The sequence below is a fragment of the Ovis aries genome, chromosome 14, assembly GCF_016772045.2.
Source record: "Ovis aries strain OAR_USU_Benz2616 breed Rambouillet chromosome 14, ARS-UI_Ramb_v3.0, whole genome shotgun sequence".
In the NCBI taxonomy this organism is placed as follows: Eukaryota; Metazoa; Chordata; class Mammalia; order Artiodactyla; family Bovidae; genus Ovis; species Ovis aries.
The window spans coordinates 49,780,697-49,798,485 of NC_056067.1; the positions used below are offsets into that span (position 1 = coordinate 49,780,697).

The window sequence follows — 17,789 nt, forward strand, 5'->3', positions numbered from 1 at the left end:
TTTACCTTCCTCTGCAATTTCTGGAAGAGTTTGAGTAGGATAGGTGTTAGCTCTTCTCGAAATTTTTGGTAGAATTCAGCTGTGAAGCCATCTGGACCTGGGCTTTTGTTTGCTGGAAGATTTCTGATTACAGTATCAATTTCCGTGCTTGTGATGGGTCTGTTAAGATTTTCTATTTCTTCCTGGTTCAGTTTAGGAAAGTTGTACTTTTCTAAGAATTTGTCCATTTCTTCCACGTTGTCCATTTTATTGGCATACAACTGCTGATAGTAGTCTCTTATGATCCTTTGTATTTCTGTGTTGTCTGTTGTGATCTCTCCATTTTCATTTCTAATTTTATTGATTTGATTTTTCTCTCTTTGCTTCTTGATGAGTCTGGCTAATGGTTTGTCAATTTAAATAAAATTAACATGTGCTTTCTTATAGAAACTTTCTTAGTGTGGCACCAAGTATATTTACCAGTAGTCCTAAATATCTTCATTATCTCTGTAAAAAGAATCCTGTGTTCAGTAATCAGTGTTTTAGTATCTTATTTTATTTGGGAATAATCTAGATATTCAGTAAATTTTCATTTGACTTAATTTAGCAAGATCCTAAAGTTTCAAATCACCACATACCATAAAACATAATTATTATTTTTAAAGATTTCCTCTAAAAACTCTTATCTAATTTACATTTATTTAATTACTTAGGAAAATATCACAAGAAGTTATTTTTGTTATTGATGAATTTTGTAACAGAGATAAGATGAACTTGGAGTAAATCTAGGTACTAATGAAGCAGAAAGCAGATGCCGCCCCCCCCCGACCGGCCCCCTCACAGCACCACCACCCCCCAGGGTAAGGTGATTAGAGATTCATCCCATATGGAAATAAGGAAGTCAGAATGATTTCACTTGTTTCATTAACTCCAATGTAGTTTGACACAAACATGAATTACCTTGGTATCTGCTGAAACACAAATGATAACATCCTTAAAGACTGAAGAAAAAAAATAAAACAGGTTGGGGGCGTCCCTGGTGGTACAGTGGCTAAGAATCCACCTGCCAAGGGTTCCATACGCCCATGGAAGATGAGTGGTTACAAAATAATATTCACTTCATAATTGGGGAAGATTCCATATGCCACTGAGCAACTAAGCCCCTGGGTCACAACTACGGAGCCCATGCTTTGGAGCCTGTGCTCCTAAATGAGAGAAGTCACTGCAATGAGAAGCCCATGCACCTCAAGGAAGAGTAGCCTCTGCTCATCGCAACTAGAGAAAGCCCACTTGCAGCGATGAAGACCAAGAGAGCAACCAAAATGTAATTAATTAATGAAAGTCACTTGGTTGAAATGATTGCTCCAAGAAGCTATTTCAGTTACTTTTGACTACTAGTAATCTTTAGAAAACAAAAACATCTATTTTTCAGTAAGAATTTTCATTTTGGGGGACTTCCTGGTGGCCCAGTGGTATGAATCTGAAATGTACAGTTTTTAAAATTATTATGTGAAAAAGAAGTCTTCCATGAAGAACCCAAGTTATAAAAATTCACATTTTTATAAGGTTTACTTTGAACATGTTGTTTTAACTGAATGGTATTTGTGGGAGAGGCTGTTGGAGGGGTTGGAGATTATGAAGTGAATATTATTTTGTAACCACTCATCTTTAACTTTGGGGGAAAATGTTTACCATGTGACAAAAATAAATTAAGATTATTACTCTTAAGATTATTACTCTTATGTTGAGCCACTCTTCCCAGGTGGCTCAAGTGGTGAAGAATCCACATGCCGATGTAGGAGATATAGGAGACTCCGGCTCTATCCCTGAACCAGGAAGATCCCCTGGAGTAGGAAATGCCAACCTGGAAGACTTCATAGACAGAGGAGTCTGACAGGCTACAGTCCATGGGGTCATAGTCAGACATGACTGAGCAACTAAGCACACGGGCGCACACGGTCACACACGTGCACATGCATGCGCGTGAGCACGCACACGCACACATAAGTATTACGTTACTAATGATATCCTAGATTTGAGAATAAGGTCTTCCCCCCACCCCCCAGAACAATGTGTACTTTAATCAAAACTTCCAAGCTACTAGTTCAGCTTAAGGGAAAAAATCACATAACCTAACCAGTAAAGTCCTTAGCAAACCATTTACATATTAATTTTTCAAATATACGTGTACATTTGACCCTTGAACAAAGCATTGGTTAGGGGCATCATCTCTTCAAAAACCTTATATAATTGATTTTAGAGTTAGCCTTTTGTATCTGTCTGTACTTTCACACTTGCGGATTCAACCAACTGTGGATCGTGTAGTATGTATTTACTGAAAACAAGGCAACCCCCCCACCCACCGCAGTTAAACCCATGTGGTTAAACGGTCAGCTGTGTATTGCTAGCTGGGAATCCTCTAATTTCTGAATTCTGGAACAAATGAGCCATTGTCACACAGACTTTTCCCAGACTTTTTGCACAAACTCCCCTCTTCTGGGACTTCCACAAATTTCTACGAATGCTTAGCATTCAGGGCATTGTCATCCCATAGAGCAATGTACCACAGAAAGATGAAGGCTGGGTGATTAGCTTAGCAGCAGACCAAGGTAGGCAGGTAAACTTGACCTGAGGTTAAGGACCTGAATACAGATCCCCTCATGCTGTTCAAGTTGTGGACTTTCATTAAAGTCTTCATGTTGCCACAAGAGGAATGCACACCCTAGTGACTTCCTGATGCACTCCTCACTCTGCTAGCTTCCTCCCCACTTTTGCCAGACTGAATTAATCAAACACAGATGCGCTAATTCCTCGCCCCCACCCCTAAGCTATGCAAACTGGGGAGACCAAAGACAGAAATAAGATGTACACAACCCCCACTCCATCCGGCAACATATATTCAACATGCTACATAAAGTATAATTTCCATTTTATTGTCTTTTCAGGGAAACCAATATTTCTTCCATCTTTAAGGACTTGGATCCTTACATGGGCTTTAGTCGAGGACGTGGGGCAGCACCCGCAGGTCTAAATCGGGGTGGAGGTGTTCGGTCCTTCCCGGCTTCCGGAGAGCGATTCCTGACAACCTTGCTGTGAATGGCACAACTCACGCAGCAATGTAGTTTCACATACAGCTTGGGAAGCACATAGGCGTTGAAAACACTCGCTTCAGAAATGTCCCTGACAGCTGCAGCCTCTACGACGTGCCGAATGACGAACTTCTTAATGGCCTTATCCTTGGGCGCGCGTGGGCACAGTTGGTGCAGGGAATAGGCTGCATGTGGCCACGGCCCTTTTTGGCACGACCGTTGTTCCTCCTTTTCTTGGTCATCTTGGAGGCGCGGAGGCGAGAGAGTGAGAACAAGGTCTCTAATGGGAGAAGGAAGTTCTTGACGTACTATTTGTAATATCTTCTTGTTCTTTGTTTAATTCATCACTCAGGGGATTATCAACTACAAACTGGCACTTGCCAAGGACATTAGCCATCTGCCTCTGCAAAGACTGAATCCTGTGCTGCTGCGGCTGTCGACCTGTGACACGCTTTGAAATGAGTTCAGTGTGGAGAATGAGGCACTCTATGCTCCAGGGAAACTAGTGGAACAAATCTTTACATAGTTTGATGTTTTCAGGAGCTCATTTGATTATCCCAATCTTTGCATCTCCTCATATCTACAAAAGCACTAGATCTCTTCACGGTGACATCAGCGTCTTGTGACTAGCAGAAAACCTTTTGTAAAATAAGTGCTTGATTGCACTGAACTCCTCTTTCACAAAAATCATATATATTGACCTTCTCCCACTACCTCTTTGGAACTACTATAGTTTCTCAGAGCTATTTGGGATGCACTCCTCCCGGGTTGCTGTCCTCATTTTGCCCCAGATAAAACTTCACTCACAAGTCTCACATTGTGCATCTTTTTCAGTCAGCAGGATCATCTTCCTGTCCAGTCTTCTTATTTTAACTAACCAAATACTTTACAGCCAAAATTTTATACTTTACCAAAAGACTGTGCTGATCCTCTGGAATTTTACTAAAATTTTGGCACTTACTTTTATGCCAATTAAATAGAGGTCTTTTACAAATTAGTTTTGGTAATACCATTCAGAGATAGAAAAAAATATTATATCTATAATGTACACAAACAGACATATAGACAGACATAACCACAGATCTCACCTTTCATTTTAAAACTTTAGTCATGAATTTTAAAAATAGAAATAAAAATGAAACTTTAGTCATGGATCAGATACAATATAAAATTAACTCGTTTATAAATAGCAGTTGAGATGTGTTAGGTCTGCTCACTCTGAAGGCTAAAGTCTTGTACTGTTTTGTGGAGAAGACGCTTAAACTTTTGAGTTTTAAAAGGCTTCTTTTTTCAATTTTAAGAATTCTCTCTCTTATTTTAAAAAGTCTTTATTTATTTGACTGTGCCGTACACAGGACCTTTGCTGCAGCAGGCAGGATCTTCAGTTTAGTTGGAGCATGTGGGATCTAGTTCTCTGACTAAGGATGGAGCCTGGACTCCCTGCATTGGAAGCACAGAGTCTTAACCACGGGACCACCAGGGAAGTCCTGGAATTATCACTTATGGAAAAGTTCCTTGAAAAGAGCAGGTAGAACATTTACACCCCAAAGGCACCTGAAGAGGAATGCAAGCTCCCCTTAGGATTCTTACGGAGTCCAAGCTCACTCTGCTTGCCACAATAGGCCAGCGAATCTGAGACACAGTGTTGAAGCAAGGAATGGGACTTGATTCAGAAAGCTGGCTGACCAAGAAGACAGTAGACTAAAATCTCAAAATAACCATCCTGTCTGGATGCCAGGTTTGTTTATGAATTAGAAGCTGGGGTGGGGAGGTGAGGAAACAAAGTGGAAAAGGCCGTTAGTCTTGCAAATATCTCCTAGTGTTAGTCATTCAGTTGTATCTGACTCCCTGTGACCCTGTGGGCTGCAGCCTGCCCGACTCCTCTGTCCATGGAATTCTCCAGGCAAGAACACTGGAGTGGATAGCTGTTCCCTTCTCCAGGGGACCTTCCCAACCCAGGAATTGAACTGGGGTCTCCTGCATTGCAGGGGGATTCTTTACCAGCTAAGTACCAGGGAAGCCCTGGTAAAGAATACCAGGGTCAGGGTAAAGTCAAAGAGACAGATCTAGCATGTGGAAAGTCAGCATTGACTCTTCCCTCTTACAGGACTTCTGTTCCCTTAGAGGCAGAATTTTGAGGGAGGCGGAGGAGGTGGGGGAATAGCTTTGTCAAGTAGGCTTTCTCTAGAGCTTACACAGAACAGACCATCTTAGCATGTCCAAAGAGCCCCACCGTGGCCGTTTCACAGTGAGATCCCCTATAACATAGCTTTCCTATCTAAGCAAGTACTTTCAAGTATAAGCTCCACGTTTGTACATGCACCTGGCTGGAGTGTTATTAATAGCTATGAAGGCTGACTCTCTGGTGCCCTTTGTTTTTAATGATTTGGAGGCTTTGTTTCCTGTTTTAGGGTCAGTTTGTCAGGAAAAGAATACTATTGCAAACTGTGTGATGGGCCAGTGTGTTGTTTGTCAACTTAACCCCTCTTATGCGAGTCACCTTGGAGTTGTTTCAACTCTATTTTTTTTTTTTTTTGGTGAGTTCCTTTATTGACTTCTTACTATGTCTCAGACACTCAGCTTTCCAGTCTTTAGCTATTTAATGCGTTTGACAATCCTCTGATATATTGATAGATTCTGTTTCTGCCCCATATTCTTCAAACAGGAAAGCAAGTATAAGTGGTTAAATGAGATGGCCCCCAGATTGAGTATCTTCTAAGTGGAGATACTTTGGTGGTAAAATGGACAGGATTTGGTGGTAAGCTGCAAACAAGGGAAGAGATGGGGAAGATGAGGCTGGAGCTGGGATGGTGGCTGGGACAATGGGTGGATGGGAAATTCCCAGACACACAAAGGGCTGGGGTTGCTCTGGTCTTGCTGCTATTCCAGACAAGCAGGTTGGGGGCTGAAGCACCCTCATTTGGGAGGAAAGCCATCCAGAGGAATCATGTGTGCAGGGAAGAGCCAATTCTAACTCCATGTTGGAATTGTTCCTTTAACTTGCTTTATGTTGTTTTTGTTATTATAACCAGGCATAATGGCCTGCTTTAGGGAACTCTGCCCCCTCTGCTTGACCTGTAGGGCTAGAATGCCTTTGTTCAGCTCCCAGAGAGATCATCTGACCCTGCCTACCTGTGAATGGCTTCAGGAAAGAGGAGATTGACACTTTCCCCTGCCCAAGTTTGCCATTCTACGAGATACAGGCAAGGTTAATGGGCTTTTTGCCTTGTTTCCTCACCTCCCTTCACTTCTGTTCTATAAAAGAACCTGGCATCCAGATCCTGTAAGATGGTTATTTTGAGACATCAGTCAGCCAGCTTCTCAGCTGGTTTTCCAAACAAGAGTGAGCCTGGACTCAGTAATAGATGTACCTGGAAGGGTGGGTGCAGTGCTGAGGGATCTTAGAATCTCAGGATAATAGTTAATGTCGACAGAGTTTTTCTTAGTCCAAACTAGCTTTACACCGAGCAATTTACATTCATGAAATTACATGATTGAACCCTCTCGTCTTCTGAGTCAGCTATCCCTGACCTCTAGATGAGAAAACAGCTCAGACGGGGTGGGGGTGGTCTCTAGTCAGGGTTAGAATGCAGCAGAGATGGATTTGACCCCAGGTCCACCCAGCTCCAAAACCCTCAAACAGGACTTCCCTGGCGGTCCAGTGGTTAAAATTCCATGTTTCTATGTCAGGGAGCACAGGTTCAGTTCTCAGTCAGGAAACTAAGATTCAACATGCCACGTGGCAAAAAAAAAAAAAAAGGCAAAAAACCCCTCAAACAATAAGCCTTCCTTGCAATGATGCCAATGTTAACATTCCTGACCGAAACATTCATGACAAGAATGCTCTTATTAGAGAGCCTGCTGTGAGTCAGCACTGCCTGACAGTTTGACAGGCCAGGCCTTATGTCATTTCACCCCCAATTCACAGAGGAAAATCGAGGCTCAAAGAGGCTAAAGTATATGTCCAAGGTTGCCATCCAGCAGAGATGTGGCTTGAACCCAAGCTGTTTTTGCCTCCAAAGTCTATCCTAGAGCTCCTCGCTTATACTAATTTTTGAAAATGAAGAAACTGGGACTTCCCTGGTGGTCCAGTGGTTAAGACTTCACACTTCCAGTGCAAGGGCCAGGATTCGACCCCTGGTCAAGGAACTAGATCCCACATGCTGCGACTAACGGTTCACATGCCAAAACTAAAGACCCCACGTGCATGTATGTGTGCTAAGTCGCTTCAGTCGTGTCCGACACCATGCGGCCCCAGGGACTGTAGCCCATGAGGTTTCACTCTATGGATTCTCCAGGCGAGAACACTGGAATGAGCTGCCATGCTGTCCTCCAGGGGATCTTCCCAACCCAGGGATGGAACCTGCATCTCTTAAGTCTCCTGCATTGGCAGGCGGGTTCTTTACCACAAGCACCACCATACCACAACAAAGAAACTGCATGCTGCAACTAAGACCCAGCACAGACAAATCAATCAATCAATACTTTTTTTTAAAGAAGAGAAGGTCAGAGAAGGAAGGGTCTCATGCAAGTTTCCCCAGCCAAATGCAGCCAAAGAAAGGGCTGCGGTGAGGAAGAGGAGGTGGGAAGTCTGAATAAGAGACCTGTGTTTGCAGACATTCCTGTGCATAATTCTTTCATGCCCTTCTTGACAAGGCTATCAACACAAAGCTGTAAACAAAGCAGGCATGGGCCCTTAACCTCCCGAGGAATTCTTTTGGAACTATTCTGCTGCCTCTCCCACTCTGTGTACTCTGCCTGCCAAGTCATGTGTGTCCTCCAGGTCAAGCCCAGAATGGCCCAGGTACTTCTCGCTGACTTCTAGAGAGGAACCTAGCCCTGCCTGGCCAAGGTTCTCACCAAGCCCTTTCCCCTTGTTGCGCCTCAGTTTCTCCAGCTGTAAAGAGAGATCATATGGGGGTCCATGCATGGGGGAGTCGATTTGAAATCACTGGTCTGAATCCAAAGCTGTGTGACCTTGGACAAATGTCTTGGCCTCTCTGCCTCTGTTTCCTTATCTGTAAAATGAAATGAGAAGAGTACTCATTGCACAGGGTCGTTTTGGAGCCTCCATGAGGATGTGGGTATATTAATACTAAGTCTGGTAGTCAAGTTGCTTAAAAATGTTTACCTCTGGGACTTCCCTGGTGGTCCAGTGGCTAAGACTCCATGCTCCCCGTTCAGGGAGCCCAGTTCCATCCCAGGTCAGGGAACTGGGTCCTCACACCTCAACTAAGAGGATTGACTAGTTTATCTCCTTGCAGTCCAAGAGACTCTCAGGAGTCTTCTCCAGCCCCACAGTTTGAAAGCATCAGTTCTTCAGTGCCCAAATTTCTTAATCGTCCAGCTTTCACATCCATACATGACTACTGGGAAAACCATAGCTCTCTGTTCAGATCTGTGGCAGCAGAGTGATGTCTCTGGTTTTTAATACGCTGTCTAGGTCTGTCATAGCTTTCCTTCCAAGGAGCAAGCGTCTTTTAATTACGGCTGCATTCACCATCCGCAGTAACCAACATGGCTGTCTCTAATCCTCTTCTCTGAGGGTTAATTCTCCACTTTGTCTTCCTTGTCTAGCCTGAAGGGAGTTTAGAAGGTATTTCCCTCCTGGGGTTGTGCTGCTTTATTTCTTCTTGTTCATGGATCTTAAATTTGCCTCGATCGACCACAGACTGGGGCTTCCCTGCTGGCTCAGTTGGTAAAGAATCTAGCTGCAATGCATGCAACCCAGCTTTGATCGGTGGGCGGGGGGAGGGGAGGTGCTTCAATTCATGGGAAGGAAACCAAGTCCCCCTAAAACTCAGTTCCCTTACCACATTTATGACTGAATTCCTCTTTCCAGAACTTTCTTCCCTTGAGTGTCTCCTCTGACCCCAGTCCCATCCTCATCCCCTCTAAGTCAATCCTGTGCTGTTGTTGCTGTTCCACTGCCAAGTCGTGTCTGACTCTTTGCAACCCCATGAACTGGAGCACACCAGGGCTCTCTGTCCCTCACCATCTCCTAGAGTCTGCCTGACTGAACACTGCTTCACCACAATCAGATGACTCAGATTGCTGTTGTCATATCATCAGTGCGCTAAAACTGGTATTAAAGATATCATGAACTACAAGCTCAGGATGTTTCCCCAGGGCAAAATGAACTCAGGGATCTCTAAGCCATGGGCCACTTGGCCAAAGAATTGTAAACTGAAGACATCCTGATTCCTGGAACTATGATTAAGAAAGATCAGAAGATGATGCTCAATCTTTTCTGTCATCTTCCTCTTTAAAATATCTTTAACTTGAAGACCAAGTTCAAGTGGACCTGAGGTTTGTCTCCCAGTTCCTTGCTTGCTGTCCTCCAAATGCATGGGTGTTAAGTCTGTCAGTCATGCCCAACTCTTCGCAACCCTTAGGACTGTAGCCACCTAGGCTCCTCTGTCCATGGGATTTCCCAGACAAGAATACTGGAATGGGTTGCCATTCCCTTCTCCAGAGGATTTTCCCTACCCAGGGATGGAACCTGAGTCTCCCACATTGCAGGGAGATTTTTTTTTTTTTTACCATCTGAGCCACCAGGAAAGCCAAAAATATAAAGCTTTACTTTGCTGCAAACACCCGCTATCAGAGGTTGACTTTCTCTGCTGTGGGCATATGAGCCCTCACTCAGTTACAGAACTCCACGGAGCTTGTCTGTAATACCAGAAATCTTGACAACTCTTGGTTCTTGAATCTAAACTCAGGGCCAGTGGGGTGCCTTTGTATTAAACCAGAAAAATGCTCTCCCTCTAGATGGAAGCAAGTATCTCATCTGGGCAGAGCCATACCTCAAAGAGCAAAGTTTGGTGAGCAATGCTTTCTCAGGGAAAAAACAAACAAAACTGCCCTCCTGTGGTTGGATGCAGCTCTGCTCCACGGTGCGTGACTTGGCAGGTGAAGTGTAAGCAGGCTGCATTTGCTGCTCACTCCATGTGCAGTGAACAGCCTGCCAGCCACACAGCCATTCACTGTTTGGATCCCACCTTGGAGGGTGTGCCTCTCAGCAACAGTCATCAGAGCGCTAGACCCCTAACGGGAGTCAATGGAGCTGGTCAACTATAGACAAACATCAGCCATGTTACTGACTGTAGATGGGACCTAAGGTATTCATCAGAACATTTCCAAGAAGAAAGCCCAGGACTCCCCTGATGGTACAGTGGATAAGAATCTGCCTGCCGATGCAAGGGACACAGGTTCAACCCCTGGTCCGGGAAGATTCCACATGCTGCAGAGCAGCTAAGCCTGTGCAGCACAGTTCCTGAGCCTGTGCCCTAGAGCCTGTGCTCTGCAACGAAGAGTAGCCCCTACTCGCTGGAACTAGAGAAAGCCTGTGTGCAGCACCGAAGGGCCAACACCACCAAAAATAAATGAATAAATAAGATAAGGCCCAGAGAAGGTCTATATTAATGTAAAGGCCAAGTTGCTATAACTGTAAGATCCCAAAATACAATGGTTTAAGTAAAATAGAAGGTTCTCATTCTCTTTCGTGACCCTCCTGAAGTAGGCATGTTGTCTAAGATGGCAGGTGGCTCCCCTCCCCGTGGTCAGTCAGGGACACAACTTCCTTCAGTCTTTTTTTTTTTTTAATACTTTATTTTACTTTACAATACTGTATTGGTTTTGCCATACATTGACATGAATCCACCACGGGTGTACATGCGTTCCCAAACATGAACCCCCTCCCACCTCCCTCCCATAACATCTCTCTGGGTCATCCCCGTGCACCAGCCCCAAGCATGCTGTATACTGCGTCGGACATAGACTGGCGATTCGATTATTACATGATAGTATACATGTTACAATGCCATTCTCCCAAATCATCCCACCCTCTCCCTCTCCCTCTGAGTCCAAAAGTCCGTTATACACATCTGTGTCTTTTTTGCTGTCTTGCATACAGCGTCATCATTGCCATCTTTCTAAATTCCATATATATGTGTTAGTATACTGTATTGGTGTTTTTCTTTCTGGCTTACTTCACTCTGTATAATCGGCTCTAGTTTCATCCATCTCATCAGAACTGATTCAAATGTATTCTTTTTAACGGCTGAGTAATACTCCATTGTGTATATGTACCACTGCTTTCTTATCCATTCATCTGCTGATGGACATCTAGGTTGTTTCCATGTCCTGGCTATTATAAACAGTGCTGCGATGAACATTGGGGTACATGTGTCTCTTTCAATTCTGGTTTCCTCGGTGTGTATGCACAGAGGTGGGATTGCTGGGTCATAATGTAGTTCTATTTGCAATTTTTTAAGGAATCTCCACACTGTTCTCCATAGTGGCTGTACTAGTTTGCACTCCCACCAACAGTGTAGGAGGGTTCCCTTTCTCCACACCCTCTCCAGCATTTATTGCTTGCAGATTTTGGATCGCAGCCATTCTGACTGGTGTGAAGTGGTACCTCATTGTGGTTTTGATTTGCATTTCTCTAATAATGAGTGATGTTGAGCATCTTTTCATGTGTTTGTTAGCCATCCGTATGTCTTCTTTGGAGAAATGTCTATTTAGTTCTTTGGCCCATTTTTTGATTGGGTCGTTTATTTTTCTGGAATTGAGCTGCATAAGTTGCTTGTATGTTTTTGAGATTAGTTGTTTGTCAGTTGCTTCATTTGCTATTATTTTCTCCCATTCAGAAGGCTGTCGTTTCACCTTGCTTATATTTTCCTTTGTTGTGCAGAAGCTTTTAATTTTAATTAGATCCCATTTGTTTATTTTTGCTTTTATTTCCAGTATTCTGGGAGGTGGATCATAGAGGATCCTGCTGTGATTTATGTCGGAGAGTGTTTTGCCTATATTCTCCTCTAGGAGTTTTATAGTTTCTGGTCTTACATTTAGATCTTTAATCCATTTTGAGTTTATTTTCGTGTGTGGTGTTAGAAAGTGATCTAGTTTCATTCTTTTACAAGTGGTTGACCAGCTTTCCCAGCACCACTTGTTAAACAGATTGTCTTTACTCCATTGTATATTCTTGCCTCCTTCGTCAAAGATAAGATGTCCATATGTGTGTGGATTTATCTCTGGGCTTTCTGTTTTGTTCCATTGATCTATATGTCTGTCTTTCTGCCAGTACCATACTGTCTTGATGACTGTGGCTTTGTAGTAGAGCCTGAAGTCAGGCAAGTTGATTCCTCCAGTTCCATTCTTCTTTCTCAAGATTGCTTTGGCTATTCGACGTTTTTTGTATTTCCATACAAATCTTGAAATTATTTTTCTAGTTCTGTGAAAAATATGGCTGGTAGCTTGATAGGGATTGCATTGAATTTGTAAATTGCTTTGGGTAGTATACTCATTTTCAGTATATTGATTCTTCTGGTCCATGAACATGGTATATTTCTCCATCTATTAGTGTCCTCTTTGATTTCTTTCATCAGTGTTTTATAGTTTTCTATATATAGGTCTTTAGTTTCTTTAGGTAGATATATTCCTAAGTATTTTATTCTTTTCGTTGCAATGGTGAATGGAATTGTTTCCTTAACTTCTTTTTCTACTTTCTCATTATTAGTGTATAGGAATGCAAGGGATTTCTGAATGTTGATTTCATATCCTGCAACTTTACTATATTCATTGACTAGCTCTAGTAATTTTCTGGTGGAGTCTTTAGGGTTTTCTATGTAGATGATCATGTCATCTGCAAACAGTGAAAGTTTGACTTCTTCTTTTCCAATTTGGATTCCTTTTATTTCTTTTTCTGCTCTGATTGCTGTGACCAAAACTTCCAGAACTATGTTGAATAGTAGCGGTGAAAGAGGGCCCCCTTGTCTTGTTCCTGACTTTAGGGAAAATACTTTCAATTTTTCACCATTGAGGATAATGTTTGCTGTGGGTTTGTCATATATAGCTTTTATTATGTTGAGGTATGTTCCTTCTATTCCTGCTTTCTGGAGAGTTTTTATCATACATGGATGTTGAATTTTGTCAAAGGCCTTCTCTGCATCTATTGAGATAATCATATAGTTTTTACTTTTCAATTTGTTAATGTGGTGAATTACATTGATTGATTTGTGGATATTGAAGAATCCTTGCATCCCTGGGATAAAGCCCACTTGGTCATGGTGTATGATCTTTTTAATGTGTTGTTGGATTCTGCTTGCTAGAATTTTGTTGAGGATTTTTGCATCTATGTTCATCAGTGATATTGGCCTGTAGTTTTCTTTTTTTGTGACGTCTTTGTCAGGTTTTGGTATTAGGGTGATGGTGGCCTCATAGAATGAGTTTGGAAGTTTACCTTCCTCTGCAATTTTCTGGAAGAGTTTGAGGAGGATAGGTGTTAGCTCTTCTCGAAATTTTTGGTAGAATTCAGCTGTGAAGCCGTCTGGACCTGGGCTTTTGTTTGCTGGAAGATTTCTCATTATAGTTTCAATTTCCATGCTTGTGATGGGTCTGTTAAGATTTTCTATTTCTTCCTGGTTCAGTTTAGGAAAGTTGTACTTTTCTAAGAATTTGTCCATTTCTTCCACATTGTCCATTTTATTGGCATATAACTGCTGATAGTAGTCTCTTAAGATCCTTTGTATTTCTGTGTTGTCTGTTGTGATCTCTCCATTTGCATTTCTAATTTTATTGATTTGATTTTTCTCTCTTTGCTTCTTGATGAGTCTGGCTAATGGTTTGTCAATTTTATTTATCCTTTCAAAGAACCAGCTTTTGGCTTTGTTGATTTTTGCTATGGTCTCTTTTGTTTCTTTTGCATTTATTTCTGCCCTAATTTTTAAGATTTCTTTCCTTCTACTGACTCTGGGGTTCTCCAATTCTTCCTTTTCTAGTTGCTTTAGGTGTAGAGTTAGGTTATTTATTTGACTTTTTTCTTGTTTCTTGAGATATGCCTGTATTGCTATGAACTTTCCTCTTAGCACTGCTTTTATAGTGTCCCACAGGTTTTGGGTTGTTGTGTTTTCATTTTCATTCGTTTCTATGCATATTTTGATGTCTTTTTTGATTTCTTCTGTGATTTGTTGGTTATTCAGAAGTGTGTTGTTCAACCTCCATATGTTGGAATTTTTAATAGTTTTTCTCCTGTAGTTGAAATCTAATCTTAATGCATTATGGTCAGAAAAGATGCTTGGAATGATTTCGATTTTTTGAATTTATCAAGTTTAGATTTAAGGCCCAGGATGTGATCTATCCTGGAGAATGTTCCATGAGCACTTGAGAAAAAGGTGAAATTCATTGTTTTGGGGTGAAATGTCCTATAGATATCAATTAGGTCTAACTGGTCTAATGTATCATTTAAAGTTTGCATTTCTTTGTTGATTTTCTGTTTAGTTGATCTGTCCATAGGTGTGAGTGGGGTATTAAAGTCTCCTGCTATTATTGTGTTATTGTTGATCTCCCCTTTCATACTTGTTAGCATTTGTCTTACGTATTGTGGTGCTCCTATATTGGGTGCATATATATTTATAATTGTTATATCTTCTTCTTGGATTGATCCTTTGATCATTATGTAGTGGCCTTCTTTGTCTCTTTTCACAGCCTTTGTTTTAAAGTCTATTTTATCGGATATGAGTATTGCCACTCCTGCTTTCTTTTGGTCTCTATTTGCATGGTATATCTTTTTCCAGCCCTTCACTTTCAGTCTGTATGTGTCCCTTGTTTTGCAGTGGGTCTCTTGTAAGCAGCATATAGAGGGGTCTTGTTTTTGTATCCATTCGGCCAGTCTTTGTCTTTTGGTTGGGGCATTCAACCCATTTACGTTTAAGGTAATTATTGATAAGTATGATCCTGTTACCATTTACTTTATTGTTTTGGGTTCGGGTTTATACACCCTTTTGTGTTTCCTGTCTAGAGAATATCCTTTAGAATTTGTTGGAGAGCTGGTTTGGTGGTTCTGAATTCTCTCAGCTTTTGCTTGTCTGTAAAGCTTTTGATTTCTCCTTCGTATTTGAATGAGATCGTTGCTGGGTACAGTAATCTGCGCTGTAGGTTATTTTCTTTCATCACTTTGAGTATGTCTTGCCATTCCCTCCTGGCCTGAAGAGTTTCTATTGAAAGATCAGCTGTTATCCTTATGGGAATCCCCTTGTGTGTTATTTGTTGTTTTTCCCTTGCTGCTTTTAATATTTGTTTTTTGTGTTTGATCTTTGTAAATTTGATTAATATGTGTCTTGGGGTATTTTGCCTTGGGTTTATCCTATTTGGAACTCTCTGTGTTTCTTGGACTTGGGTGATTATTTCCTTCCCCATTTTAGGGAAGTTTTCAACTACTATCTCCTCAAGGATTTTCTCATGGTCTTTCTTTCTGTCTTCTTCTTCTGGGACTCCCATAATTCGACTGTTGGAGCGTTTCATATTGTCCTGGGGGTCTCTGAGATTGTCCTCATTTCTTTTAATTCGTTTTTCTTGTTTCTCTGATTCATTTATTTCTACCATTCTATCTTCTATTTCACTAATCCTATCTGCTGCCTCTGTTATTCTGCTATTTGTTGCCTCCAGAGTGTTTCTGATCTCATTTATTGCATTATTCATTATATATTGACTCTTTTTTATTTCTTCTAGGTCCTTGTTAAACCTTTCTTGCATCTTCTCAATCCTTGTCTCTAGGCTATTTATCTGTGATTCCATTTTAATTTCAAGATTTTGGATCATTTTCACTATCAATATTCAGAATTCTTTCTCAGGTAGATTCCCTACCTCTTCCTCTTTTGTTTGGTTTGGTGGGCAACTCTCCTGTTCCTTTACCTGCTGAGTATTCCTCTGTCTCTTCATCTTGGTTATATTGCTGCGTTTGGGGTGGCCTTTTTATATTCTGGGAATTTGTGGAGTTCTCTTTATTATGGAGCTTCCTCACTGTGGGTGGGGTTGTATCAGTGGCTTGTCTAGGTTTCCTGGTTAGGGAGGCTTGTGTTGGAGTTCTGGTGGGTGGAGCTGGGTTTCTTCTCTCTGGAGTGTAGTGGAGTGACCAGTAATGGGTTATGAGACGTCAAAGGTTTTGGAGTCACTTTGAGCTGCCTGTATATTGAAGCTCAGGGGTGTGTTCCTGTGTTGCTGGAGAATTTGTGTGGTATGTCTTGTTCTGAAACTTGTTGGTCCTTGGGTGCAGCTTGGTTTCAGTGTAGGTATGGAGGCATTTGATGAGCTCCTATTGCTTAATGTTCTCTGAATTCAGGAGTTCCCTGATGTTTTCAGGCTTTGGACTTAAGCCTCCTGCTTCTGGTTTTCAGTTTTATTTTTACAGTAGCCTCTAGACTTCTCCATCTATACAGCACCGATGATGATACATCTAGGTTAAAGATGACAAGTTTCTCCACATTGAGAGACACTCAGAGAGGTTTCCTGTTTTTGAAGACAGTGGTCTGCTTTTCTGGTTGCCTGATGTCCTCTGCCAGCCTACAGAAGTTGCTTTGTGGAGTTTGCTCAGCGTTGAAATGTTCTTTTGAGGAATTTGTGAGGGAGAAAGTGGTCTTCCCGTCCTATTCCTCCGCCATCTTAGGACCGCCTCCTTCCTTCAGTCTTGTTACTGAGATCACTAGCATCAGCATCACCTGAAACTTGTTAAAAATGCAGATTCTCAGGCCTGACCCTGGACCTACTGGATCAGAAACTCTGGGACTGGGCCAGCGACCTGTGTTTCAACAAGGATTCCCACTGACCCTGATGGACAATTAAGGTGGAGGACCACCACCTTAGGGTGTTATCCTGATCTTCATGGTCAAAGGGAGGGCTTTGGACTTCTTGAATCACCCCTTCCTATCCAGGAGGTGGCCAGGATGGAGGTGCTCTGGCTGTTCAAAGACCTCAGTCCAGAAGAAACTTGACTTCTGGGCATGCAAGGTGGTTTAAGAGGATGAGGGTGGCCAGACCAGCATAATGGTTAGTGGTTTAGATTCTGGAGACAGGCTGCCTGCATTTAAATCCCAAAGTTGCTGTGGCACCAGCTGTGTGAACTTCAACAAGTAACTTTACTTCTCTGAGCCTCAGTACCTTCTCCTATAATACAGGGATCATTGCTAATATTAATATCTGTCCCATGATGTCACTATGGGAATCACAGTGTTATTACGTGCCCTACACATAATAAGCTCTCAAAATGTTAGCTTAATCATCTCAATATCTTAATAAAAGCTGCTTCTTATTTTATTTTATTTTGGCCATCCTGTGAAGCTCATAGGATCTTTAGTTTCCTGACCAGGGATTGAACCCAGGCCCCAGCTGTGAAAGTGCCAAGTCCTAAACATTGGATCACCAGGGAATTCCCAAAAGCTGCTATTTATTTCATGTAGCATCATATTGAATCTTCATGATACTATTGTGAGAGGTATGTTTTACATATAGATATTCATTTTATAAAGGAGAAAATTGAGGGGCAGACTGGTGAGATAACATAGGTTACAGGTAATCAAATGGTAATTCTAACTCAGGTCAGATTCTTACAGACTCAAATGTAAATCGCCTCTCAAAAAAGTTGGGAGGGGGTGATATTTGCCACCCAATAAAATGAATAAAATTTTTTAAAAATTAAAAAAAAGGAGGGGGGAGTAGATTTCTAAAACTTCCTGTCTTACAGGAAGACTGTGTTGTTTGTGGCTGGAGGGCTGATCTGTAATAGGAATGTATGCCAGGGACTTCCCTGACAGCTCAGCGGTTAAGACTCCACACTTCCAATGCAGGGGTCTTGGGTTTGATCCCTAGTCAGGGGACTAAGATCCCACATGCTGTGAAGCTAAGCAACAACAATAAAAGGAATGCATATGGTAAGGCTAGGGG

At 42.0% G+C, this 17,789-nt stretch overlaps 1 pseudogene; it reads right to left on the bottom strand.

The window, feature by feature from the left end:
• Positions 1 to 2,939: 2,939 nt before the first annotated feature.
• LOC114117896 (small ribosomal subunit protein eS26-like) lies at positions 2,940 to 3,310 on the bottom strand (annotated as a pseudogene).
• Between the last annotated feature and the right edge of the window lie 14,479 nt (positions 3,311 to 17,789).